At 32.4% G+C, this 10,001-nt stretch overlaps 1 protein-coding gene and 1 long non-coding RNA gene across 4 annotated transcripts in view; one reads left to right on the top strand and one right to left on the bottom strand.

The window, feature by feature from the left end:
* The window catches only part of LOC141457902 (histone-lysine N-methyltransferase SETMAR-like), a 50,688-nt gene that overhangs the window by 12,103 nt on the left and 28,584 nt on the right, over positions 1 to 10,001 (top strand). The gene's annotated exons all lie outside the window — the stretch shown is intronic.
* On the bottom strand, positions 4,737 to 5,936 carry LOC141457904 (uncharacterized). Its single transcript, XR_012460609.1, has 2 exons — positions 5,504 to 5,936; positions 4,737 to 4,879 (listed from the first exon to the last, which is right to left on the bottom strand). It is a non-coding gene; the product is annotated as an uncharacterized lncRNA (long non-coding RNA).

Raw genomic sequence — 10,001 nt, 5'->3', positions numbered from 1 at the left:
CCATTTTTGAAAATATTCATTAGAAACAAATATGTTGAAAATTGTAATTGAAAATTTAAAAAATTAATTAGAAATTACGTTATTTTCTCTTCTATAAAAATGTTACTTTATTGTTGTGGTGATTTCTTCAATTTAAGCTTTAAAAAAAAAATTGTTTCTTTAGGCTGGTAGCTGGCGAAGCTTTTGCCCAGAGGATTTGGCATATTTTTCAATGTAAATCTTGTCATTTTTTGTTATTTACATTTGCATGTAGTTACTAGTTTACTATTATTGTATTGTTCTCCATTATTTACCACGTATTCAGCAATTTTAAAGTGAAAATGGCAAGATTCTATATGGTTCTACAAGATTTTGTAGAAATATGTTCTATATGTACTTCCTAATGACTTTATTGAAATCTAGAATTCTAAAGGAGTGATCGTCCTTTAGGAGTTCATTATTGAATAATTCTAATTTGATAGCAGGCCAAGCTATGTAGGGGATTCTGTCCTAAATATCTCCAGGTCTCATTGACACATCATTCTGAGGAGATAATATTAGACATTAAATAAATAATTAGTGATGAAATCAGACCAACATCATCCTTTATAGTATATTATATACAGGGTGTTCATTTTAAGACGGCTCAAATGCATTTCATGCTTAAACGGTTGTTCTGAGCGAAAAATGGTAGAGGAAAAATTTGTTGCCTGTCACCTCTAGTTTCAAAATATGGGACTTGATTTTAGATTCCTTCCCGTATACGCGGCTGACGCGCGACCAAAAGTGAGGGTTCGCAGTTGACCCCCATTTTCACCGTTTTAAAGAGTATAAAAAGTAATGAAAGAAACCGGAAACCGCAATTCGATATCTTCAAAATTAAAGGTGCTAGGCTATTTCAAAATCTGGTATTTTTAATCATATTTCAATTTTTTAACTTGTTATCAAAGAGAAAGAAGAGCACGCGATAGGTCATTTCTATGTATTTCTTCATCCCCCTTTCTACTAAAAATATTGCCAAGGCAGTAAAGCTAGTATTTTTCTTAATATCGGGAAATAAGTCGTTTTCCGAGTGATTTTTCTAAGAAAAATCAAATGTTAAGAGCTTTAGATGTTCTCAAGCATACACAAAATGGCTAAAAATTAATTTTACATCTGTTACAAACAAGAAGGTTCGATAATTATTTGGTAATTTTGAGAGAGTTGCGTTGAATTACCAAAAAAAGTTGGAAACCTCCTACCACATATTTAAATGATCAATATCTTTCATGTAAAGGATCAAAGTTATTCTTTAATTTATCAAATAATGCACTTTACTCAACTTGTGAAGCATGTACTGAATGTAAGTTTAGAAATAGTGCTTTCATTGAAAGATATGTATAAAAGGGAAGGAGAGGGAGTATATTTGGGTGAGTATATATTTGTTTGGATCAAACCCTATAGTAGGCAATATATTTGCCAAAATGTCGGTAAAATTCAAAATTATTCTAAAATTTGTTGATGCTCCTTAATATTCCAAAAAAATAATTCACTGAGCTTTTACAGTTGATGATAAAATCATCAATCCTACTTTCTAATGTATAATACATATTTTAAAATATAATTCTTTTAAGTTTGTCTATAGATTCAAAAATGAATTGCTTTTTTCTTGACATGTAATTGTGTACTAAAAATCTAAGAAGAAAACGCCTCCCACTATTAGAATAGGCCCATTTATAAAATTTAACCTTGGCATTACACGCGAAGCTTAAGAAAATAGTGTTTTTTTTTTTTTTTCTCGTCTTTCTTTCTATTCAACTTTTCCAAGGGCATAGTTATGTGCTGTAACGAGTTGTTTTATTATGCAAAGAAATGATGCGTATTCTAAAATAAATTAATGAGACCTGATGTAAAGTGTGTGGGCTTGTATTGATGGTAATAAATTTTTGAAGTGGCCTGAATTAGAATAAAATTTTGTTCAAGACTCGTTCTTACTTCTCTGCATTTCTAATAGTTTGTTTTAGTTGGTCGGAGCTACAATAAATGTTAGTAGTGGGACTTAGGACTTATATTTGATCTGAGTTTATTTGAGCACAGATTTTGACAATATATTTAATTAGCAGCTCTTCCACAAATCCACAGGTGCCGTCAAAGTGTAAATAAAACCAAATTTTTTCAGGTTTCACATAAATATTTGGTTACATTAAGAGCTTTCTAAGTTTGGTTGGTAGTGGTTCTTACTAAAATTTTCACTCTTTCGGTTAATTAATATTGTCAAACTTGGTATGATATCTACCCCTTTAAATCCACATCGCAGACTAAAGCAGCGGTACGGTACGCATAATGCCGATCTCCTAGGATGGTTGTTGAGTAATCTTACCATGAAGGACTTTCGGCTTCCATCACTGGATGGTCGTCGTTCATTCCACTTATGTCTCTGGATGCACATGCATGATATGGCACACTAGAGCGATGTCTGTTCCATTCTTTGCGAACCCTTCAAATAAATTTTCTTAGTTAAAAAATTCGTGAATTTGAACTAAACTCTGAACCATTTTAGAGGAACTCGATAAACAAAATTGGACTAGTTTTTGGTTAATGCTAAAGTAGAACTGATTCGTTGACTGTCTGTACAGTTTTGCTAAATGTACGCATGTCATGCGTTATGTCATTGAAAAAGGACTTGAAAGGATCTTCTTAAGAAGCCAAAATACTATTGTTATAAGCAATTAGTTCATATTATTAAGGAATAAAAGAATAAACACGTTTCACTTGCATTAGCATCTCTAGTTCCGTTTTATAACATCGAATTTTAACATTATAAAATGAATTCTGTTCGCCATTACAGTTACCTTATCTTGTAAGAATATCGATATTAACTTGTAGATCTCAAGTTTAATATATAATTGTATTTATGTCATGGATAACAATAGATAAGATATTAATTCGTCAAGTAGTACAAATTCCCCTCCAGATTCAAGACCTGTTTTTCTAAAAATATAAATTTTACTTGACATTAATTTGAATTTAAACAAAAATAATTTTTACAGCGGTCTATTATAGATTTGAGCTTTGTTCAGTAACTTTTGAATTATCACACTATTAATTAATTAATTTTTTTTAAATACCATAAGAAATTTCTTTAGACCAACAATTGTATTATTTTTTATTTTCTATTTCATTTTTTTTTGTTTTTGAATGTTTGTTTTAGAATAAAGTTCTGTAAACCATATACCCAAATTAATGCTTTCGTAGTAAATATCAATTTTATTCCCCAGGTATCATCCACTTCTCATCTATCACTCCCATTACATAGACAGTTTTATAAAAAGGACTTCGAAGCTGGGAGTTGATGGAATTAAAAGAAAAATCATGTTGAATGCCAAAAATGTTTTTGTAAATTTCTGTTTCATTAGATTTGGACGAAATGTCGGAAAGTATTGCCGACTTTTTTTTTTTTTTGTATAGTTCCCATTGTTTCCAAATGAATACATAGAATATGATTATTTAAAACCTTCGGTAGCAAAAAATAGCATCAACTAAATACAACAGGTAATGTTATCCTTGAACAGATGAGCGCGCTCACTACCCAAACCACACACACAGAGCTAACTTGTATTATTACATAATAGGCAGTTGTTATTAAAAAAAAAAAAGGATAGTGTTTATTAGGGGAATAGCGCGAGCAAGTTGGTGGCTACTGGCCTCGCTACCTTTTGTTTCAAGGTCAACTTTACCTTCATTATACTTTTGGCATCATAAACATACTTATTTTTATATCTAGGTGTGTATGCTTTGCACATGCATTTCATCAACAGTATATAATTTACCATCAATTACAATGCCTGCACAGATATACAAAGAGAGGTTTATGCTAGATGATTCCTGCACTGATAATTATCAAATAACTAGTTCACTATTAATGTGTTATTCTTCAATCTGGTAATCGTCTTATTAGTTCCATTTCTAGATATGACGAATGATTCGATCCAGTAAAACTGGCTAAGATAGTTTTTACTCGCTCCAATTCTGATTGCCTATAAACTTTGCTTCATAATTGTAACCAATTTCTTCTCCATTTAGCTAACATTTACCAGTATTTTAAATAATTTTGTTTTTATTTTGAAAATAAATTTATTGAAATAATAAAATTCACAAGTTAATAAAATGCTCATCAAAGGCAATTTTATGTTTCAAATTTTGTATATGTATTTGACTGTTAACCAAACTTCTCACAAACGCACTTTATTACCTTTTTTAATTTATGAATTATTATCCTTCTAGTTTTCTGATACTTAAGAGAGGTTTGATGTCCATAGATTCCTATTCTTTTACTGAAATACAAGAATAGAGATCCTGAAAATAAGAAACAAATATTTTTTCTCCATGCGTTGTTTGTCCGTTGACAAAATGACTGATTCGTATGTAGCTCGAAACATTCCCTCCAATTCTATTCAAACCCCTCTCTCCCAGCTGGCATCCTTTTTCCTCCAGCCAATCGTTAGGTCACCCTTAGAAAATTGACGTTAAATTTTGTGATGACTTTATGATAGACTTTAAAGGTTTAGGATATGGAAAAGGTAAAGGCATTTACGTTGATACTGATTGCTAAAAACTTCATGAATAATCTCCCACTTTCGGAAATATTTCGTTCTATAAAAGCAGAAATAAGCTAAAAGATCTCACATCTGGAACATGCTGACGTAAAAGCAAAATTAATAACCTTTAAACCAGGTAATTGTTTTAAATAATTTTCTAGTAAATTTAATCATGCCGCCTTAAAAATTTTTTCGACTCCATTTTTTTTTTTTTTTTGTAGGGGTTCGGTTTATCTTTAGCACATCTCCGTACAAGCTCATAGTTGGTCTTGTTTTCTTTTTAGTTCTCTTGGAGTTAGATAAGGTATTGGCGCAATACTCTTCTGCAACAGAATTATGAATCTAGTTTTTAGTCTGATCTTTTTGCGAGGAAAATACAAGTGATATTTTTAGCCTTCTGTGGAAACTTATAGGGATCTGTAAAAATGAATCTGTTTGGGCTAGAATGATGAAGTTTAAGATATTTTGCCAGCAGTTTCAAATAAAGTATTCAATTGTCAAACGTTAATATAATTGCCACTTTCCGTCGAATGACCTCGTCTATAAGTTGTAATTGTAGTCTGAGAGAGCAGTAACAGATAATTGGGATGTGATTGTTGTTGAAAGGGAGGGGAGTTGGAGGGAAGGTCGTGAAGAGCGGCGCGGCCAGGAAGGACGGGAGGAAGTGACCAAGGATGTTTGATAATTCGTCACACACCAAGCGTGACTCTCTGGCTCCCTGTACATTGATGTCCCAGCTGCACCGACGTCATCTATTTCTTATTCCATTACTTGCAATCTTCTCTTATTATCATCCCATCTCATTGTCTGAGGCAGACAGTAAACATTTTTATTTACCGTATTCAGCCATAAAGTAAGAGAAGGTTAATTATTCAAGGCTGCGACGGGGATTAGCAAATTGGAATGGTTAAGATGTAGTCAGTTTAACATAGAAGCAATGCACTCACTTCAATTTTTAACGTTTTGTTCTTAATATGAAATACGTTTTTCGAGAACACTTATATTTTTCTCTATTTTTTACTGAATCAAGAAACAAGTGCAAGTGCTTTAACATACCTCAATTGTAAAAAAAGTTTAATGAATTAGAACATCTGCATAAACGAACATAAAAATAATAATTAAATACGTAAAACAATGTTTTGCTCGAATAGTAAATTGAAACTTTGGTTCTGGGGTTTTCTCCACTCCATTTAACCCCTCTGGGCATCAAAAGCAATAGAAATGAATTTCCAAGTCGTTGTATATTTTGCAATTTTCTTTCTCCGATATCGCCAACATCGCAGTGTCAGTAGGTAACAATTAATTTGCAGAAATGTATTTAAATTTTTATATTTATTAATATTTCAATTTAGTAGAATTTGTAAAATGTATACATTGCACTGGGAGACCGTCCTGGGTTTCAGTATATAATCTAGTTCTCACTGAAGTATATAATATAAATTTGAAGTATTATGTAATTACACGTTAATTCGATTAGATAATGTTGTGAGTGTAAAGACTGTTGCAGTGCTGAATACGGAGGGAATGTGAATGGAAAGTGAGAGTTTGGCGGCGATGCAGAGAGAGAGACTTTCCAGCTGGATACAGAGAGGGCGCTATTAGGTAACTCGATTACACATCCAACCGACCAACTCACTCTGGCCCACTTCTACTTTCACGTATCTCTACCGGCTGCACACTTTTTTAGTCCTTTTAATGTTTATCTACTTACCAGTCGCTCCCTTGATATGAAACTGTTACCATAATCTAGCACCCTTTATACTCGGTTGCAGTTCTTTTTCTGAATAGGCTGTTTATTTCTACAGTTGTTAAGTATTTCGCATTTTAAACCAGTGGTAAATATAATCTTTTATCCGATTTGATGAAATTCAGCCATTAAAGATTCCACAACTCCTTAATGTTATCATCACAATCCTTCTGTACAACATCTTTCAAGCCTAACCTTATCCCAATACTCACTTTAGACTACTGACGCTGTGGTCTCGTGATACCACTAGTCATTTTCTTCAAATGTCATTCATGCAATTTTGTTCTAAGTTATCATTAGATTTTCGTAAATTTTAAAGTTGCAAATAAATAAATGAATGTGGCATTCATTATGTTCTTGGTTATAAGTATTTAAGTTATAGGTTATTACAGGCAAAATAGTTTTTTTTTACTACTTCTTGGTGACATCCACGCTGTAGTATTTATATTCTTCTTACAATCCGATAAAAAATTCGGAAAAAAGACACCAAAATACAGTTGCGGGCGTAGAAGATGTAGACGCGTTGACTCTTCAAAAGGTTGAAAACAGAAGGCTTTATTTGCTTACTGTATAAGTATGCGGATATTTGGACACTAGGAGAATTGATTGTCAATTTTTTACTCACGAAGAACCAAAATTTCATGTTTGATGCTGGTTTTAGGTATACTTTGGAACATACTAGAAAAATAAATTAGCCTGGTGTGGAACCAATAATGGTACGCAAAATATGAAAAGACGTAGAACCATTATTTTTATTATTTGTTGGTAGCGAGGGACCAAGCAATAAGCTATCCAAAGCCTCTGCTTTAACTGCATAACTTGGAAGCAGTGTGAGAATCACAGAAATCTTCCTTTCTGAGGCTTTAGCGTAATTTAGTGATAATTTCGGTGACCCATTTTTATTCTATACAACTTTGAGTCCAAATATCAACTGATTTCTCTAAAATCTGGCACTTCACAAATCTGCCGTAAGGCTGCAACAGGAGATTGTAAATAAAAGAGGGACTTGTGGTTGCGATTTCTTCTTCATCCTGTATGATATTAGTTGGTAATAAAGTTTCATGGTCAATAGAAATAGATGTAATTAAAAAAAGGAATAATTATTCTGGATTAGCGATGATTACATAAGTGAATGGTATTTTTATGTTCAGGATTCTATTCTTTACTCTTAACTAACACACGAAGTATTTCACAATGTTTATATCATTACTTGCTATATCTTTACCACACTAAGCTACTTCTTAGTTAATATTGCACTTTTAGGAAAATCATATAAACAATAAGCTAGGTACTCAATATGCATAATTAAGTACTGTGAATTTATAATCTGACCCCCACCATTTATTTGTTTACCCTAGAACTTGATTATCCTACAGAAGATAGCATTAAGGTAGAAAAAATATTGATTCGAGTAATATTTTTTATAATATTTTCTTTTGTTGATTATACAAGAAAGTATTGCGAAAATTTTCGAAATTTAGGTTTCAGCGGATGCATTCCCTTAAATATGAAAGAAGACTGGCTTCAGAGCTAAGCTCTGAATAATTGTCCAGTCACGTGTAACTATTCTGCAATACCAATATACATTTCCCTTCTAATTCGCAAGTTTATTATTTCAATCCTAGCTGAGGAATTATTTGAGGGATTATCTTCTTACTTGCTGGAAGGATAGTTGAACGAGGTATTCTTGGGGAGGAAGAGATCAGACTTTATCCTGTCGCATGTTAAAACTAAAAGTTGAATTATTAGTTTTTGTTAAAGTTATAATTGTTTTGAAAAATTAAATGAAAAAGGTGTACATCATTAAATACGAGCTGTATAGGATGGTAGTTGTAAGCTTATGGGTAATTTATATGATAAGGACCAAATATCAGAAGCATGAATAGAATTCTTTCGTCCGTAAAATTTGTTCAACTTTCCCTCTCCCATAAATCAGACATGATCTGAAATCAGAACTAAAGATCCCTTAGAAATTCTTAAAAATAATGTTGAATAATTTGTCACTTAAGAACGAAAGATGTTATCCATCCCACTAGATAGTGTCTGAAGTTTTAGGATCAGATTTTAGTAATAGTAAAGGGAAAAGCGATACATTCCGATCATCTTATTGCACACTCACAAAGGTACAACACATACAAACCCTGTTCTAAGTTCATTTTCTTAATGTTAATGAGTCAACAAAATATGTATTTCGTTGAAATTCAATTTCTAAATTTCCCCAGCATTGCATTTCCCCTTTTTTGAGAAGCAAAAACTGTTGTGAAACACTCATTCGACTTTCTGTAACAGTAATTAGGTTCTAATATACTAATTTGTCTTACAATTTCTAATTTCTTCTGTTGTTAGTTAGCATGATTGCAATTTAGATTTCGGTAATAAAGCTATATCTCAAAAAATAAATAAAATAAAAGCATGGTGGAACAACGCCTAAAAAAATTCACTTTAAGAAGGTAATTTTCTGTGCAGTTGTGGACATTGCTTAAAAAAAATAGTTGGAGTCGTTTCGGGAAATTCGAGAAAACTGAAAAACTGTTTATAATTGTGGTAGATCAGGATTAACCAAAATCTTAATGATGTGACTACGGGTTTAAACTTAAAACTTTCTGCGGTTTTCCGTTTATTTGTTTGCTCACCTCAAACCAGCACATACAATGTCTAATTACCTACTATCTAATTAATTAACCTATTTATTTATTTATTTTGCTCTTTGTTATTGGCCTCTTGAGCTAGCAAATCAGTCATTTATAGTCTTCTTTCGAAGCTTCTGTAGTATGTATTGAATATTTACAGAGTTATCTTGTTGTTTGTTATGAACTCAAAGAGCTCTGTGTAAATGCTGCCATCATCAGCTGCCAGAATAGTATTTAAATTGGCAGCCCTCCCCAATCGTTCTCTTCCTTTAGTATTGGTAGCACATTCCAGGATGAGGTTTAATCACAATTATTCGCTGCACCATCTAGCCAGGATTGGTATGGAAACATCTCACAAGTATTCCTGTACTTCTGGAATAATAGCAGACGCCATCTAATTAACCTATAATATCTAATTCAATCATAACTGTTTATTTTTCAGATGAATTCTAAAAAAAATAAAATGTACGACTATTTCTTAAAAGAGGTAGCCAGCCATAAGTAAATCCATTGCTTCCCAAAAGTTCAGTTGTGGCTCCTTAACGTGCAAAAAATTAATGCTTATGTAAACTTTAAAGCTTATGTATGTGGAAGAGATGATATAATAAGCTAGAATTTGTAGGCCTAATTTGTACCTACACTGTGAGAGTGTTGGGCAGTCAGAGTAAGTTAGTTTATTTAATATTACCGGGGCTTCCAAATATCTGAAGAAGAAGTGCTAGTGCACTTCCCTCTGTCAGGCTACATTTGCTTACTTAGCCAAACATCTGTAACAAACAAATTGCAGGTGGTAACTTTCATAAATTGAAAATTAATTATTTCTTGATTCAAAATATTTTATTTTGTATTTCTTTTTGAGTGCGAAGAAAAAAATGAGGACTGTAGGTTAAGCATAGTCGGTAATGTTGTAGGTTAAAATTAATGTTAAAAGTTTGTCGTCAGTTGAAGAGATTAATGGACAAAACGAGCGAGTAGCAGTTTTTTGAGAGAGGGGGCGATTGCCTGCATGTGTGTGAGTAGAGAGAAGTGAAAGTGCTGTCAGTTGTGTAGCCTTGAATTTCTGGTTCC

The sequence above is a fragment of the Rhodnius prolixus genome, unplaced genomic scaffold (genome assembly GCF_049639745.1).
Source record: "Rhodnius prolixus isolate KJV_2025 unplaced genomic scaffold, Rpr scaffold_5, whole genome shotgun sequence".
Taxonomy (NCBI): domain Eukaryota; kingdom Metazoa; phylum Arthropoda; class Insecta; order Hemiptera; family Reduviidae; genus Rhodnius; species Rhodnius prolixus.
The sequence above is the reverse complement of the archived record's forward strand: the minus strand, read 5'-3'. Positions and strand labels throughout refer to the sequence as shown.